This window comes from Sus scrofa, chromosome 13 (assembly GCF_054392235.1).
Source record: "Sus scrofa isolate SSC_HxYL_T2T_F1_AM1 chromosome 13, Sscrofa_HxYL_maternal_Yorkshire_Landrace_v2.0, whole genome shotgun sequence".
Taxonomy (NCBI): domain Eukaryota; kingdom Metazoa; phylum Chordata; class Mammalia; order Artiodactyla; family Suidae; genus Sus; species Sus scrofa.
In genome coordinates, this window is record NC_139395.1 from 147,620,217 (window position 1) to 147,639,134 (window position 18,918).

Below are 18,918 nucleotides of genomic sequence, written 5' to 3' on the forward strand. Positions count from 1 at the left end.
TTTAAGTAGAGTTTTGTCCGGATAGATGCCCAAGAGTGGGATTGCGGGGTCACATGCAAGTTCTATGTATAGATTTCTAAGGTATCTCCAAACTGTTCTCCATAGTGGCTGTACCAGTTTACATTCCCACCAGCAGTGCAGGAGGGTTCCCTTTTCTCCACACCCCCTCCAGCACTTGTTATTTGTGGATTTATTAATGATGGCCATTCTGACTGGTGTGAGGTGGTATCTCATGGTAGTTTTGATTTGCATTTCTCTTATAACCAGCGATGTTGAGCATTTTTTCATGTGTTTGCTGGCCATCTGTATATCTTCTTTGGAGAAATGTCTATTCAGGTCTTTTGCCCATTTTTCCATTGATTGATTGGCTTTTTTGCTGTTGGGTTGTATAAGTTGTTTATATATTCTAGAGATTAAGCCCTTGTCAGTTGCATCATTTGAAACTATTTTCTCCCATTCTGTAAGTTGTCTTTTCGTTTTCTTTTTGGTTTCCTTTGCTGTGCAAAAGCTTTTCAGTTTGATGAGGTCCCATGGGTTTATTTTTGCTCTAGTTTCCATTGCTTTGGGAGACTGACCTGAGAAAATATTCATGATGTTGATGTCAGAGAGTGTCTTGCCTATGTTTTCTTCTAGGAGTTTGATGGTGTCCTGTCGTATATTTAAGTCTTTCAGCCATTTGGGGTTTATTTTTGTGCATGGTGTGAGGGTGTGTTCTAGTTTCATTGCTTTGCATGCAGCTGTCCAGGTTTCCCAGCAATGCTTGCTGAATAGACTTTCTTTTTCCCATTTTATGTTCTTGCCTCCCTTGTCAAAGATTAATTGACCATAGGTGTCAGGGTTTATTTCCGGATTCTCTATTCTGTTCCATTGGTCTGTCTGTCTGTTTTGACCAAAACCAGTACCACACTGTTTTGATGACTGTGGCTTTGTAGTATTTCTTGAAGTCTGGGAGAGTTATGCCTCCTGCTTGGTTTTTGTTTCTCAGGATTGCTTTGGCGATTCTGGGTCTTTTGTGGTTCCATATAAATGTTTGGATTGTTTGTTCTAGTTCTGTGAAAAATGTCATGGGTAATTTGATAGGGATTGCATTGAATCTGTAGATTGCTTTGGGTAGTGTGGCCATTTTTACAATATTGATTTTTCCAGTTCAGGAGAATGGAATATCTTTCCATTTCTTTACATCTTCTTTGATTTCTTTGATTAAAGTTTTATAGTTCTTGGCATATAGGTCCTTTACCTCTTTGGTCAGGTGTATTCCGAGGTATTTGAAAATGTTTTATTTTATGTTAAATGTGTTTTCACTGAATTGGTTCTCCATTAACCTCTGGAAAGATTCATTATAGCTTCTCATCCATAATGATTGGGTTTCTTGACTGTTCCACCCTTTTTGTTAATTTTTAATATCTAGTCAATATTCACTTGAGTTACACCTTATTTGGGACCTACTGCATTGGAAAGCAATAGAGCTTGCTTTTAAGTACTACCTATTTCTGCTTATCCTTTTACAATTGGACTTTAAATGAATAAGGATATTTGAGGTTTCTATTTCTCTAATTTTGTCACTCCTATTACTTTAAATTCTTTATAGTCTGCATTCTGCAGCAGTCACTCAACTGAAATTGTGCAGCTTACTCTGGACAGGGAGAGTAAAGGATAATAATTGAGAGTTTAAGCCCTGGAGACCTTTGAGGTTCTAGTCCCAGCACTTGATTCCTGGACAAGTCACTTATTACTTCTGTGTTTTGTTTCCTCATCTCTAAAATGGGGAAAGTAATAGTAACCACTTTATAGGGTTTGTTAAAGATCAGTTGAGCTAATACCTGTCAAGTGTGTGAAGTGATGATTATCACATAATAAGACTTAAGTTAGCAGATATTTTTTAATAATTTTTATTATAGTAATATATAGCCTTCTAGTTTGACAGAACAGTCTTTTCTGAATTATTCTCTCTGCCTTTATACTCTTTTCTCTCTTGTAGTTCTTGTTCCTTGTCTCTCATAACTAGTGTATTCTCTTTATTAAGGGTGGTGGATGGTTAGGTACAGCTCTATAAAAGACAAACTGGAATTAGGAATAAAAGGAAAGTGAAAAAGGATGAAGTTTAAAGATACTTCTACTCATGCCTGCGTCTGTTTTATCTACCTCTTTCCTGTTTTGCTACTTTTATTTTGGATTTTAGAGTTATTGCTAATATCTGTCTTTGAAAACAGCTCCCTGAATCTCTGATTGTCAAAAGTTTGTAGATAAAACTATGACCCTTCTTTTGGTGATTAGTATGTAACTATCTTATATGGATTTAAATAAAAAAAAGATTGTCCGTATGTGAGATTAGATTTTTTTTTTTGTGATTCTAGTGGATATTCAACAGCTATTTGTTTTAAGTAGGTAAATGATAATGGTAAGTAATAAACCTCCAGAGAGAGATGTTGAATTGTTTTGGCTTATCAGATGAGAATTGTGAATAGAAATGTCTTTTATTTAAATGTTTGCATTTATATGGCAGGGCAGCTTTCCTAGTACAAGGTTGTATTAAAATTAAGTGTCAGTCAACAGCTTTGAAAGCAGTGTGTGAGACATTTTAAAATAAAGCCCTGGTAGAGAGATTTCAGATTTTTTAGATTTTTTTTTAAGTTGAATTTTAATAATGAATAGAAATGCTGCCCTCTACTGCTGCCTAATTGTCTTACTGCCATGAAAAAATAATCAATAACCTGCACTAGGATAATTTTTTTAGAAGTATATATACTATTAGATTGGGGTATAGCTGTATAAAATATTATTCTGATAACTCGTTATATTTATTACCCAATGCTAATTCCTGTTAAATCTGTTGTCATCTTTTTTTGGGTTTAGAAAAACTTAGATCTTGGAAAAAAAGTCTTAGCTTATTTTACATGGTGAGCTTTAAGTAGTTGCTAGATTGAGTCCATATGTTTGTCTGATTCAGCACTCATATTGATAGCTTAGAAGCAAACTAAAAATAAGTTCTACGGGTAAAGATATTTTTCCAAAGTAGTAATTGTTTTAATATGTTATTTAATCTAATTGAAATTCTAGTCAGTATTAAATAGGGATGTGAGATCTTTGTATGTTTACTGAACAGTGGTGATATTGAGCAAAATTTAAACTCTGGATTTTAGAATTTTCACTGTAAAATGAAGGGATTAGAGATTTTTAGATATCTTTGTTTTGCTGAGTGCCTATTGTATATGTCATCTACTGTATATAAGATAGAAAGGGAAAAATAAAGGTGATTGGTATAGTTCTTACTCTAGATCAGGTCAGCCAGTGGGCCAAATTAGGCCACATACATTTACTTAATGTCATGGCTGCTTTTGTGCTACAATGACAGCATTTGAGTAGTTGTAACAGAGACCATATGACCTACTAAGCTGAAAATATTTTTCTGGCTCATTATAGAGAGTGTTTGCTGACCCTTGCCCAAGATGATCTTTGGGTCTAGGGTCAAAGATAAATATCTCAAAAGATAATTCAAAATGGGTGTTTATAAAAGACATATGGACAAAATGCCAGGAGTAGTTTAAATAAAGTTAGCATGCAGTAAAGGAAAATATGCTTTCATCATCACTGTTCTTCCCAGTTCAGTGGTATACTAACATCTTCCATCAATTCTCAGAGATTCCTGTTTATTAGCCATTAGCAGGTATTCTGCTTCAGAACCTCATTATCAGCATTATTGTTATGATTTTCTTTTTGTAAAATGCACAGATTTATGTAGGCACTTAGTTGTTCTTTTATAACTGTGACCACTACCTATATAAAAATATAAAACTTCCCAGTTCCCCGGAAGATTCCCTTTTGTTCTTCGTAAAACATTATGCCTTCCTCGGAGGTAATAGTTTTTCTGGCCTATATCACTGTAGATTAGTTTTTAACTTCTTATAAATGTAATCATGTAGTGACTATGGTCATTTCTGACTTCTTTTAGTCAGCATGTATGTCACTGTATGTGTCAGTAATTTGTTTCTTTTTATTGCTGTGTAACATTCCATTGTATAAATATATCAACTTTATTCTGCTATTGTTGGAATTTGTGTTATTTTCAGTTTGGGGCTGTTATGAATAAAACTGTTTTGAACATTTTTTTTTTTTTTTTTTTTTTTTTTGTGGACGTGAACACTTATTTCTCTTGCGTATATATACCTGGAAGGTAGAGTTTTAAATTCATCTTGTATATAGCCCTCCAAAACTGAATCAAGAAGAATAGATCAACTGAACAAACTGATCACTAAAGATGAAATCGAATATGTAATAAAAACATTCCCTACAAACAAAAATCTGGGACCAGATGGCGTCACAGGCAAATTCTACCAAACATACAAAGAACTTATACCCATTCTTCTCAAAAGGTTGAAGAAGAAGGAACACTCCTAAAGATATTCTATGAAGCCATCATCACCCTGACCCCAAAACTAGACAAAGATGCTACCAAAGAGGAAAATCATAGGCCAATATCTTTGATGAATATAGATGCAAAAATTATCAATAAAATTTTAGCAAACTGAATCCAGCAACATATAAAAAAGATCATAACCAAGTGGGATTCATCCCAAGTTCACAAGGATGGTTCAACATATGCACATCAGTCAACATCATACACCACATTAACAAAAGAAAAATCAAAAACCACATGATCATCTCAGTAGATAGAGAAAAAGCGTTTGATGAAATCCAACATCCATTCATGATAAAAAACTCTTAACCGAGTGGGTATAGAGGGAACACACTTTAACATAATCAAAGCCATTTATGATAAACCCACAGCCAATATAATAACTCAGTGAAGAAAAGCTGAAAGCCTTCCCACTCAAATCTGCAACAAGACAAGGATGCCCACTCTCACCCCTTTTATTCAACATAATATTGGAAGTCCTAGCCATAACGACAAACAAATAAAAGCCATCCAAATTGGAAGAGGTAAAGTTGTCACTGCAGATGACATGATACTATTTATATAGAAAACCCTAAGGACTCCACACAAAAACTACCCTAACTGATCATCGAATTCAGCAAAGTAGCAGGATACAAGATTAACATTCAGAAATTGGTTACATTTCTGTATACTAACAATGAAATATTAGAAAAAGAATATAAAAACACACTGTCTTTTAAAATTGCACCCCCCCAAAAATTAAATGTCTAGGAATAAACCTGAGGTAAAAAACTTACATCTGAGAACTATAAAACATTAATCAAGGAAATTAAAGAGTATTCAAAGAAATGGAAATATATTCCATGCTCCTGGATTGGAAGAATTAATACTGTAAAAATGGCAACACTACCCAAAGCAATCTACAGATTCAATGCAATCCCTATCAAATCACCCATGACATTTTCCACAGAACTAGAACAAACAATGCAAAAATTTATATGAAACCGCAAAAGACCCGGAAATGCCAAAGCAATCCTGAGGAGCAAAAACCAAGCAGGAGGTATAACTCACAGACTTCAGGCAATATTACAAAACTACAGTAATCAAGACAGTGTGGTACTGGTACAAAAACAGATATACAGACCAATGGAACAGAATAGAGAACCTAGAAATAAAGCCACACACCTGTGGTCAGTTAATCTTCGACAAAGGAGCTAAGAATATAAAATGGGGAAAAAGACAGTCTCTTTAAGTGGTGCTGGGAAAACTGGACCAGCTGCATGTGAATCAGTGAAACTAGAACACACCCTCACACCATGCACAGAAATAAACTCAAAATGGCTTAAAGATTTAAACATAAGACAAGACATCATAATACTCCTAGAAGAGAAAGTAGGCAAAACATTGTCTGACATCAACTGTATAAATGTTTGCTTAGGTCAGTCTCCCAAAGCAAGAGAATTAAAAACAAAAATAAGCCAATGGGACCTAATCAAACTTACAGGCTTTTGCACAGCAAAGGAACCTGTTAAAAAAAAACAACAACAAAAAAAAACAAAAGACAACCTACTGAATGGGAGAAAATAGTTTCAACGATGCAACTGACAAGGGCTTAATCTCTAAAATATACAAACAGCTTATACAGCTCAACACCAAAATACCAACAATGCAATTGAAAAATTGGCAAAATACCTGAATAGGCATTTCTCTAAAGAAGATATACAGATGGCCAACAAGCACATGAAAAAATGCTCAACATCGCTAATTATTAGAGAAATGCAAATCAGAACTACTATGAAGTACCACCTCACACCAGTCAGAATGGCCATCATTAACAAGTCCACAAATAACAAATGCTGGAGAGGGTGTGGAGAAAAGGAAACCCTCCTGCACTGTTGGTGGGAATGTAAATTAGCACAACCACTATGGAAAACAGTATGGAGGTACCTCAGTAAACTAAATATAGAGCTACCATATGACCCAGCAATCCCACTCTTGCGCAGAACTTTCATTGAAAAAGATACATGCACCCCTGTGTTCATTGCAGCACTATTCACAATAGCCAAGGCATGGAAACAAGCTAAATGTCCTTCGACACATGAATGGGTTAAGGAGATGTGGCATATATACACAATGGAATACTACTCAGCCATAAAAAGAAGAAAGTAATGCCATTTGCAGCAACATGGGTGAAACTGGACACTTTTACTAAGTGAAGTAAGTCAGAAAGAGAAAGACAAATACCATGATATCACTTACATCTGCAGTCTAATACATGGCACAAATGAAACTACCTACAGAAAAGAAACAAACTCATGGACTTGTAGAGTAGACTGTGGTTGTCAAGGGGGAGGGGGAGGGAGTGGGATTGCCTGGGAATTTGGAGTTAGAAGATGCAAACTATTGCATTTGGAGTGGATAAGCAATGAGATCCTGCTGTATAGCACAGGGAACTATATCTAGTCACTTGTGATGGAACATTGATAGAGGATAATGTAAGAAAAAGAATATATATGTGTGTGTGTTTGCATAACTGAATCATTTTGCTGTACAGCAGAAATTAACATTGTAAATCAACTATAGTGAAAATTAAGCTAAAATTTTTAAAAAATAAAAATGAATAAATAAATTCATCTTATAGAGTCCTTCCCACAAAGTGTTTGTTTTATAGGACAGGTGAGAGAGAGGAATCAAAGACACAGTTTCACTTACTTGACTAAGTTTGACTTTTCCACTGTTCCATTACAAAATGGCAACTTTACATTTCTTCATGAATCCTGTGACTAAGGCAGCCTACCTTTTGATTAAATCAAATAAGTTTTCTTTCTGATGCCAACTTGGATTGATGTTGGGTGTTTAGAGGTCTTTGCTGAGAAATCTAATAACAGGTTGAAGGAAAGAGTGCTACTATCATCACTTAGTCTGCCGTAACTGAGGGATTGGAGAAGTTGAAGGATTTGGTAGAAAAATGAGATCATTTGTATTTAATATGCATTGTATTTTTAAAATGCCATTTTAAACTCCTTTTCTATGGGAGTTCCCATTATGGCTCAGCAGTTAGCAAACCCGACTAATATCTGAGAGGACACGGGTTCGATCCCTGGCCTCACTAAGTGGGTTAAGGATCTGGCATTGCCGTCAGCTGTGGTGTTGGTTGAGACATGGCTCAGGTCCCCTGTTGCTGTGGCTGTGACAGCTCCAGTTGGGCCCCTAGCCTGGGAACTCCGTATACCGCAGGTGTGGCCCTAAAAAGAACAAAAACAAATAAAACCTCTTTTTCTACTGGTTGTGATATCATTTCATCTGTGGTTCTGCCGTGGGTCTACTTTTCATTGTTCTTCTGTTATTTATATTTTCCTGGTTCTTTTCTATATCTTGAAATTTTTTGTTTTGTGCTTCATGTACTATGGAAAAGAACCATTGAGACCAGTGTTCTTTACCTTTCGAGAAGCTAGAATTAAACCAATCAATTAGGAGTTGTTTGTTTAGAGCTAGGTTGCTGTATTAGTTACTTTCACCTCACTTCAATTTTCAAATATAAGTGTGAGATCAGTTCTGTCCCTTAACCACACAGTTTGTTTCCTTTTTAGTGCTTAAACTCTGTTTACTTTGTTTAGTTTACAAATTCATGTGGAAAATAAAGTTATTCAGTGAATTGGAAATTTTGTGTATGTTTAAATAAAAACTTAATAGTTACACTTTTTGAAAGTTTTATTTTTATTTTATTTATTTATTTTTTTTTTGGCTGCACCTGTGGCATGTAGATATTCTCTGTCCAGGGATTGGACCTGCGCCGCTCAGGCAGCTGCAGTGACAACACTGGATCCTTAACCCTCTATACCACAAGGGGACTTCTGGAAGTCTGCTATTTAAAAAATCTAATTTGGAGATAAGACATGTGACTTTGAGTATTTGTTCCATTTAACACATTTAGATGATTTATACTTAATGTAATTATCAGTATGGTTGGGTTTAAATATACCGTCTTGCTTTTTGTTTAATATTGTCCCACTTGTTCTTAGTTTTTTGTTTTACTGCCTTGCTCTGTGGTAATTGAGTATCTTTTATGATTCCATTTTACCCATTTTACGGAGTGTTGGTTTATTACCTATACCACTTTACTGTATTGTTTTAGTTGTTTTTCAAGGCCCCAGAGTCTAAGATTCACAGTATGCATCTTTAAATTATCATAGTTTACCTTCAAACATTATACCACTTGACATAATGTTAAAATCTTAAAATAGTGCACTTCATTTTTTCTTCCATTCATTTATGCTGTTATTTATTATTTATTATAAGCCATTATTTTTCATCACACAGAGCATTTATTATTTTTCATAAGCCATTTATTATTTTTCATCACACAGAGCATCGTCTTTTTTTTTTTTTCAAATTAATAAGCTTAATTTTTTTTTTTCTTTTTGGGGGGCTGTACCTACAGCATATGGGAATTCCTCAGCCAGTGATTGAATCCAAGCTTCAGCCATGATCCATGACGCAGCTGTGGCAACACCAAATCCTTAACCCACTGTCCTGGGCTGGGGATTGACCTGCGTAGAGACAATGCCAGATCCTTCACCTGCTGTGCAACAGTTCTGGGGTTGCATAAAAATTTTGGGAAAAGTACAGAGTTCTAGTTAATGAGCCAGTAACTAATTTAATGTTAACTAGTTGTCCATAGTTTACATTAGGGTTCACTGTGTATGCTGTAAATTCTGTGGGTTTTGAAAATGTATAATGACTTGTATCTACCATTATATTATCATACAGCAGTTTTATTTCCCTAAAAATCTCCAGTGCTCCACCTGTTTATCTCTCCTTTCCCTGCTGCACCCCCAGCAACTGTTGATCTTTTTCTGTCTCCATCATTTTGCCTTTTCCAGAATGTCGTACAGTTGGACTTACGTGATATATAGTCCTTTTCAGTTTTGTTGTTGTTGTTGTTATAATATACAGTTAAGGATTCTCCATGTCTTTTCATGATTTGATGGCACATCTTTTCTATCGCTAAATAAGATTTCATTGGTGTCTAATCTAAATTGATGACCACTTAAGTTCAAATACATTCTTACAAACTTGTGTTTTCATTCCTCCCCACCCATATTTGATGTTTTTTGACATTGTATTTTACGTCTTTTTGTTTTGGGTATCCCTTAGCTACTTATTGTGGGTATAGATGCTTGTAAGTGATTGATCTACTACCTTTACTGTATGTTTGCCTTTACCAATTAATTTTTTCTTTAAAAACTTTTTTTTATTACACTATGGTTGATATACAATCTTTTGTTAATTTCTGCTGTACAGCAAAGTAACCCAGTCATACATATATATACATTCTTTTTCTCTCATTATCTTCCATCATGTTCTGTCACACAAGATTGCTTATATAGTAGGACCTCATTGCTTATGCATCTAAATGTAATAGTTTGCATTCAGGGTCTTTTATGGTTCCATATAAATTTTTGGATTATTCCAGTTCTGTGAGAAATGTCATCCTCACACATATGATATTGATCCCACATTAAATCTGTAAATTGCTTTGGGTAGTACGGCCATCTTAATATTATTTCTTCCAGTCTAGGACCCTGGGATATCTTTCCATTTCTTTGAATCCTCTTTAATTTCCTTGATTAATGGATTTTGTTGTTGGGGTTTTTTTGTTGTTGTTGTTTGTTTGTTTGTTTTGCTTTTTAGGGCCGCACTTTCGGCATCTGGAAGTTCCCAGGCTAGGGGTTGATTTGGAGCTGCAGTGCCTGTCCTATGCCACAGCCACAGCAACACGGGATCCAAGCCGCATCTGCGACCGAGACCACAGCTTATGGCAACACTGTTTCCTTAACCCACTGAGCAAGGCCCGGGATCCAGCCCACATCTGCATGGATACTAGTCGGGTTCATTACTGCTGAGCCACAGCAGAAACTCCTCCTTGATTAATGTTTTATATTTTTCAGCATATAAGTCTTTTACTTCCTTGGTCAGGATTATTCCCAGATTTTTAATTTTGAGGGATGTGATTTTAAAAACTATTGTTTTTTTATATTCCTTTTCTAATATTTCATTGTTAGTGTATAGAAATACAACCAATTTCTGACTGAATCTTGTATCCTGCTACTTACTGAATTTGTTGCATCAGTTCGAGTAGTTTTTGTATGGAGTCCTTAGGGTTTTCTTCTTTTAAAAAAAAAAGACTGAATTTTTATTTCATTTTATTTATTTATTTATTTATTTTTGTATTTTTGCCTTTTTTTCTTTTTTTTGTCTTTTTGCCTTTTCTTTTTTTTTTTTTTGTCTTTTGTCTTTTTGTCTTTTTGTCTTTTTGTTGTTGTTGTTGTTGCTATTTCTTGGGCCGCTCCCGCGGCATATGGAGGTTCCCAGGCTAGGGGTTGAATCGGAGCTGTAGCCAGCGGCCTACGCCAGAGCCACAGCAACGCAGGATCCGAGCCGCGTCTGCAACCTACACCACAGCTCACGGCAACGCCGGATCGTTAACCCACTGAGCAAGGGCAGGGACCGAACCCGAAACCTCATGGTTCCTAGTCGGATTCGTTAACCACTGCGCCACGACGGGAACTCCACTTTTTGCCTTTTCTAGGGCCACTCCCGTGGCATATGGAGGTTCCCAGGCTAAGGGTCAAATCCGAGCTGTAGCCACCAGCCTACACCACAGCAACGCAGGATCCGAGCTGTGCCTGCAACCTACACCATAGCTCACAGCAACGCCAGGTCCTTAACCCACTGAGCAAGGCCAGGGATCGAACCCACAACCCCATGGTCCTAGTCGGATTCGTTAACCACTGCTCCACAACAGGAACTCCAGGGTTTTCTATATATAGTATCATGTCATCAGCAGAGAGTGACACTTTTACCTCTTCTCTTCCAATTTGGATACCTTTTATTTCTTATGTTTGTCTGATTGTTGTGGCTGGGACTTCCAATACTATGTTGAATACAAGTGGTGAGAGTAGGCATCTTGTTGGAGATATGAGTGGAAGGACTTAGCTTTTCTCTGGTGAGTATTATATTGACTGAGTTTGCCATAAATGGCTTTTTATTATGTTATTATGTTATTCCCTCTATACTCTCTTCGGTAAGTTTTTTTTTTTTTTTTTTGGTCACGAATGGATGTTGAATTTCGTCAAATGCTTTTTCTGCATCTATTGAGATGATCTTTTGTTTTTTGACTTTTCTTTTGTTAATGTGGTATATGACGTTAATTCATTTGGGCATGTCGAACCAGTTCCTTGTGAACTTGAGATGAATCCTCCTTGTTTGTGGTGTATGATCTTTTTCACGTGTTGTTGGATTTGGTTGGCTAAAATTTTGTTGAGAATTTTTGCATCTATATTCATCAAAGATATTGGCCTATAATTTTCTTTTTTGGTAGTAGTTTTGTCAGGTTTGGGTATTAGGGTGATGATGGCTTCATAGAATTTCTTTGGGAGTGTTCCTTCTTCAGTCTTTTGGAAAAGTTTAAGAAGGATCATTATAAGTTCTTCTTTTTTTATATTTGGTAGAATTTGCCTGTGAAACCATCTTGTCATGAACTTTTGTTTGTAGGGAGTGTATTTATTACATATTCAATTTCATTTCTAGTGATCAGTCTGTTCAAATTATTTATTCTTGATTCAGTTTTTGACATTGTATTTTACTTGTTTTTATTTTATGTATAGCTACTTATTGTGTATATAGATGATTTTAAGTGGCTGATCTACTCCTTGTATTATGTTTGCCTTTACCAATGAAATTTTTCCGTTCATAGTTTTTGTATTTTTAGTTGTTTCCTTTTCCTTTCTACTTAGAGGAGTAGCACTTCTTTCAAAGCCAGTTTAGTGGTGCTGAATTCTTTTGGCTTATTCTTGTCTGTAAAACTCTCTCTCTCATTCAGACCTAAATAATAGCCTTGCTAAGTGGAGTATTCTTGGTTGTAGGCTTTTTTCATTTCATCATTTATCTATATCATGCCACTCCTTTTTAATCTGCATTTTCTGCTGAAAAGTCAGCTGACAGTCTTATGGAAACTCCCTGGAATGTAAATAGTTGCTTTCCCTTGATGCTTTTAATGTTCTCTATCTTTAATTTTTCACCATTTTAATTACAATGTGCTTTGGTGTGGACCTCTTTTGATTCTTTTTATATTGTTTGGGACTCTGTGCTTCCTAGACCCGAATGTCTATTTCCTTTCCCATTTCAGGGAAGTTATAGATTCATCTTTTCTATTTAGAGAAGACCTTTCAATATTTCCTTTAGGATAGGCTTAGTATTGATGCATTCTTTTAGTTTTTAGTTGTCTGAGAAATTCTTTAACCTTCTAATTTTTTTTTTTTTTTTTTGTCTTTTTTGCCATTTATTGGGCCGCTCTCGTGGCATATGGGGTTCCCAGGCTAGGGGTCTAATCAGAGCTGTAGCCACCCGCCCACGCCAGAGCCACAGCAACACAGGATCCCAGCCGCGTCCTACACCACAGCTCCCGGCAACACCGGATCTTTTAACCCACTGAGCAAGGCCAGGGATCGAACCCGCATCCTCATGGTTCCTAGTTGGATTTATTAACCACTGTGCCACGACGGGAACTCCTCAGCTATTAACTCTTCAAATAAGTTCTCTGTCTTTTTTTCTCTCTCTCTTCTTGAGCCCCTGTAATTTGAATGTTTGTTTGCTTGAAGTTTTCCCAATGTCTCTTAAACTGTCCTCCTTTTAAAAATTCGTTTTTCTTTTTTCTGTTCAGCTTAATGATTTCTCTTTCACAGTCTTATATTTCACTGATCTGTTTCTCTGTATCGTCTAATCTGTTCTTGATTCCTTCTAGTTTATTTTTAATTTCAGTTGTTGTATTATTCAGCTCTGGTTCTTCTTCATATTTTCTAACTTTTTGTTAAACTTCTGTGTTCATCCATTCATCTCCTGAGCTTGTTGAGCATCTTATGATCACTACTTTGAACTCTTTATTGAGTAGATTGCTTTTCTCCTCTTTGCTTTGTTCTTCTAGGGTTTTATCTCATTCCTTTATCTGGAACATATTCTTTTGTCACCACACTTTGCCAAATTCTCTGTTTATTTGTATGTATAAGATAGGCTCACTGACAGGCCTTACCTTATGCAGGGCCTGGGCAAGGCTAGGTCCAGATGCAGTAGCTGTACTTCCAGGGAGCCCTGTACTTGACCAGATGATGAGCTTTGGCATTTCCCAGGACAGCTGGCTCTGGGTGTATGGATCCCTATGCTAGTGCTGGTCCACTTGCAGTCAGGGCTGATCCCAGCCTGCTGATGGGTGGTGCTGGTTCTGGATTGGCTTATTAGAGGGTCTGAGGGGAGCCCAGGGCTGGGGCCAGCTTACAGGTGGTCAGAACTGGTCCTTAGGACTAAGAGAGAGAGAACTTCAAAATGGCACTTGCCAACACCAATGTTGTTGTGGTAGTACCAGCTCCCAAAATGTCTGCCACCAGCATCCCTAGGGGGAGTCCCTCCTGCTTCCCTGGAAGATTTCAAGATCAGTAAGTGGGCCTCACCCAGGTTCCTCGCAAATTACTGGCTCTGTGTTTGGTCTTGAAGCACATGAGGTTTCGTATATGCCCTTTAAGAGTAGAGTCTGTTTCCTATACCCCTCCTGCTCTTCCATACACAGCCCCGTTGGCCTTTGAAGCCAGATGTTCTGGGTACTCGTCTTGCCAGGGCAGGACCTGCAGGCTTGGAATCCTGATGTAGGGCTTGGATCCCTTGCTTCTCAGAAAGAACCTCTGTGATTATGATTATTCTCCTGTTTGTGAGTTGCCTATATAGAGGTGTGGATCTTCCACCCCCCTTAACCCATCTTGTGGTTCTTTATATCTTCAGTTGTGGGAAATATTTCTGCTAGCCTTTTGATCATTCTCATCAATAGTTGCTATGTAAATAATTGTAATTTTGGTGTTCCCATGGGAAGAGGTGAGCTCAGAATCTTCCTACTCCATCCACCATCTTGACCACATATTTAATCAGTTTTATGGTACCTTTGCTAAAGCACCTTTTTAAGCCTGCATAAAACAGAAATGTCCATGTTATCTTAGGCTACTCTTTGCTGGTAAGATTAGTAGCAGATTCATAGGTTTATGATATTACTGTAGTCCTACTGTTGAAAAAAGAAAGCAAATAAGCAAAATCTTAGCATTAATTCTTCTTTCAGTGGCTTAAGAAAAATGGTGCTTGAGTTATAGTTTTGTGATCTCACTGCATATTCTTCATTGTAAGAATTATCAGGAGTTTCTCTTGGGAATAATTTCTAATGTTGAAATTATCAGTGAATGTTAATTCTTCGTTGAGCCATTACCATGGAAGCTCAGATAGTACATTAATTAGTTGTAATCTTTAACTTATTTACTTAAACTAGGCATTAAAATTATCAAATAAATTACTATACATAAAGCAACTGGAAGAGTCCTAGCAAGTAGTGTCATATCTTAGCAGATATTACTTAGTAGTTTTATTTTTTATTTTTTTGCAAGTGTGAATGTTAATTCAGATATTCTTTAAAGTTCTGGTCTTTAGGTATAACATCACTTTGGAGGAATTATCATTGTTTACAGAAAGATTGAGGGTAGTAAGTTCTTAATACTGAATTCAAGTATTTATTGATAGATCTGTGTTAATGTTTCCATAGCGAGTGGGACAGGGACATGTCAAATTCATCAAAGGGTCTGAAAAAAATACACAACCCTGCCCGTTTTTAAGGGCTGTTGGTCTGCAAATTCAGCTTGTTCTTAAAGAGTTATAAGAAAAATTTGTTCACCATAGCTGTTTATTAACTTAATAATTCAGCATTTTTAGTAACTGGAATTTATATACAGTAGATTGTTTTTATTACTAAATAAACAATCTGATTTTTCCACAGTATTAAGCTCTGATTTCTTGTTAATGTGATAGGTAGAAGAGTTTGGTTAGATATTTTTCTTGTGTGTTTTGACATCTCACCCCTTTTATAAGATTTTAAGTGGAAGTGAAATCTTATACATGGAGTTCTAATATGTAATATAAATAGTATTTAATTACCATGTATTTATGTATAAGTTCAGATGTAACATGTGCATGTTATAAATGTGAACAGTAATATAGGTTTTTTTGTTTGATTGTTTTTTTAGGGCTGCACTCACGGCATATGGAGATTCCCAGGCTAGGGATCGAATTGGAGCGGTAGCCGTTGGCCTGTGTCAGAACCACAGCGATGCCAGATCTGAGCTGTGTCTGCAACCCACACCACAGCTTACGGCAACCCTGGATCTTTAACCAACTGAGTGAGGCCAAGGATTGAACCTGTATCCCTCATGGATACGAGTCAGCTTCATTTCCTCCGAGCCACGACAGGGACTCTAGGACAGTTTTGATAATGCAAAACATTTCAGTATTATTAGACTCAGCCTGGGTTTTTTTTCTTCTAATTTTGTTATGCAGTATTGAGAAAACTCCAACTTAAACCAATAAGTAATTGATAACAGTGCTTTAAAGCCTGCCTTGTTGTCTTAATTTGTTATTCTAGCAGCTATAAAGAATAGTCAGGACTTTGAATATCAAAGTTGACTTATGAAATTATTTATCCATTTCTTACATTTACTAATTATTGGAATAGGCTTTGGAGTCAAATATGATTCTTTTATCTGTTAGTTGTGACAACTTGTATTAATTATTTAACCTCTCCAAGACTTAGGTTCCTTATTTACCAAATGGACATTATAATTTTTACTTTATGAAGTATTTGGATTAAAGAAGCTAAATATATGTGTTAAAATATGATTTTCAAGAAAAGAAAGTTATTGAGCAAATAAAAAATGAACATGTGTCGCAAATTGTATTCTACTCACTTATTAATTAGGGAACCAATAAGGTGCTAAACCACCTAGAGTGCATTTGTGAATTTAGATATTTATAGGCAATGTTAACATAGGCTTGCTGAGTTAGAAACAGGTTAATGTCCAACAAAATCATGAGCTTATTCTCGGTGGTTATCTTTTTAATTGGGCAGAAGATGGTTAAAAATCTATAGGTAAACATGTAACTTTATTAAATCCAGGATTTTAAATCAGTAGCACATAGTGAATTGAAGTACATTCCCCTAAATCAGGATTTTATAACCTCAGTACTTTTAGGGCTAGATAATTCCTTGTGGTGGAGTGCTGCTGTCTTGTGCATTGTAGGACTTTTAGGAGCATCCCTAACTTCTACCCACTAGGTGGCAGCAGACTCTCCCTCCTCCAGTGTGGCAACCCTGGAGGGCAAAATTGGCACTGGTTGAGAACCATTGCCCTAGATAATCTTAAGTAGCTTTGTACCCGTATACCATTATATGCTGCCTAATTTCCCCCTTTTTTCTAAGTTTTTGATAATTTTTCTTACACGTTTAAAGCACTTTGCACAATGCCCATCAAGTAGTAGATAATTATTAAAAACTGCTATTAATAACAATGATGACACTTATAGTTGTTATTAATACCATGTTCTTTAAGCAGTTCGAAAATCATTATTTGTTGAATGTACTTATTTAAAATTAAGAAAATTTTAATTTTTTATTGAAGTATAGTTGATTTACAATGTTGTGCCAGTTTCTGCTGTACACAGAGTGATTCAGTCATACATACATATACATTCATTTTTTTGTTATTTTTCATTGTGATCTATCCCTGTGCTATGCAGTAGGAACTATTCATTCTAAATCTAATGGTTTACATCTACTAACCCCAAACTCCCAGTCCATCCCACTTCCTTCCCCCTCTCCCTTGGCAACCACAAGTCTGTTCTCTATGTGTAGAATGTATTTTCTGATACCGATTTATTCAACAGTGTTTAGAAACAAAAAAATAATGTCAAGATATTTCAGTCTTGTCAGACTTAGTTTCAAAACAGAATTAAGTTTGGCGTGTAAAAACCACATTCACACACATTTCTCACATTCTCTGCAGTTTTAAGTATCATACAGATTAATAAAAAATATGTAGATTTAAGGAGTTCCTGTCATCGCACAGTGGAAACGAATCTGACTAGGAACCATGAGATTGTGTGTTCGATCCCTGGCCTTACTCAGGGAGTTAAGGATCCAGTATTGCCGTGAGCTGTGGTGTAGTTCACAGATGTGGCACAGTTCTGACGTTGCCGTGGCAGTGGTGTAGGCCGGCAACTACAGCTCTGATTTGACCCCTAGTCTGGGAACCTGCATATGCTGCGGGTGTGGCCCTAGAAAGACAAAAGACAGAAAAATAAATAAATAAATAATATGTAGATTGAACCCATTCATTTTATTTAGAAATCAGACAGGAACCATTTCTGAGTTCCTAATAATAATTAAAACAATAATAAATAGTGTTATTATAATTGAATATATTACATGTTCACATTTATTGTACATCCAACTCTTTAAGCTAGACCATATTAAGGGCATAGGCTAAGTAGATGTGTTTGATCTTTGCCTGGCATTATATTTAGTGAAACGCATGCCAAAGTAATGTACGTACTTATATATTTTTAGGTGAACAGATGTGCATTTAAATTCATGTGCTGAATTTTCATGAAGGCCCAGTGCAGAACTTCAAATACATAACCAATGAGACAAATCCCACATGTGCTCAAAAATTGGACAAGTTGTATTTTGAGATCTACCAATTTTAGCTGATAGTGTAAGTAAATAAGTTGTTACAGATAAATGCCATATGAAAACTTGTTATATACATTTGTGCTTGTGGATTTTTGAAAGTAAAATTTCTAAAACCGTGAATATGAAAGTTTTAAAATGAAAGAACCTGGCTTGGATCTTGTGAAGCACTGCCGTGAAATTCCTACAAGTAAATTTGTTTTTAAATGTATAGTCTTCTAAGGAGCACAGTTTACTTTTTCTTTTCCTAATTACATTTGACACTTGGCCTTTCATTTAAGTTTCACAAAGTTCAGAGTTCCTGTCGTGGCTCAGCGGAAACAAATCCGATTAGGAACCTTGAGGTTGAGGGTTCAATCCCTGGCCTCTATCAGTGGGTTAAGGATCCAGCGTTGCCGTGAGCTGTGGTGTAGGTTGCAGATGCACCTCGGATCTGGTGGATCTGGCGTTGGCTGTGGCTCTGGTGTAGGCTGGCAGCAACAGCTCCGACTAGAACCCTAGCCTGGGAATCTCCATATGCCACGGGTGCGGCCCTCAAAAGACAAAAGACCAAAAAAAAAAAAAAAAGTTTCACATGGTTCATGTGATTTGTCTTTACCAATCAGGGTAATTACTGGACAGCCAGCCATTTTCTATACTCTTTTAAAAATGTAACCTAGTTTTAGCTCCTACTCTGTCTTCCCTGATAAAATTGCTCAAGTAGGAATGAGACAGAATAGGAAATAGTTTAGGAAATAAGAATTAAAAGTAACCTTGGGCAGGTTTGGAATTAAAGTAGTGATTGTTGTTAAAGGAGTTGTTCTTATCTTTTTGGCTCACTGTTTCTGTGATATAGCAAAGTATACCTTTCCACAAAAAAAGCTTTGTTTATTAAGCTAGAGATGTAGGTTTCTGCATACAAGGCCTACATCTCTAA

At 36.3% G+C, this 18,918-nt stretch overlaps 1 protein-coding gene across 40 annotated transcripts in view; it reads left to right on the top strand.

Annotated features, from left to right (window-relative positions):
- DLG1 (discs large MAGUK scaffold protein 1) overlaps positions 1-18,918 on the top strand; it is a 264,467-nt gene that overhangs the window by 43,544 nt on the left and 202,005 nt on the right. Inside the window, exon 4 of one of the 40 annotated variants that reach the window (XM_084990785.1) lies at positions 17,880-18,027. The exons of the other annotated variants lie outside the window; for them this stretch is intronic. The gene's annotated coding sequence lies outside the window, so the exon portion shown is untranslated. The remainder of the gene's footprint in view (positions 1-17,879; positions 18,028-18,918) is intronic. 40 annotated transcript variants of the gene reach the window in all.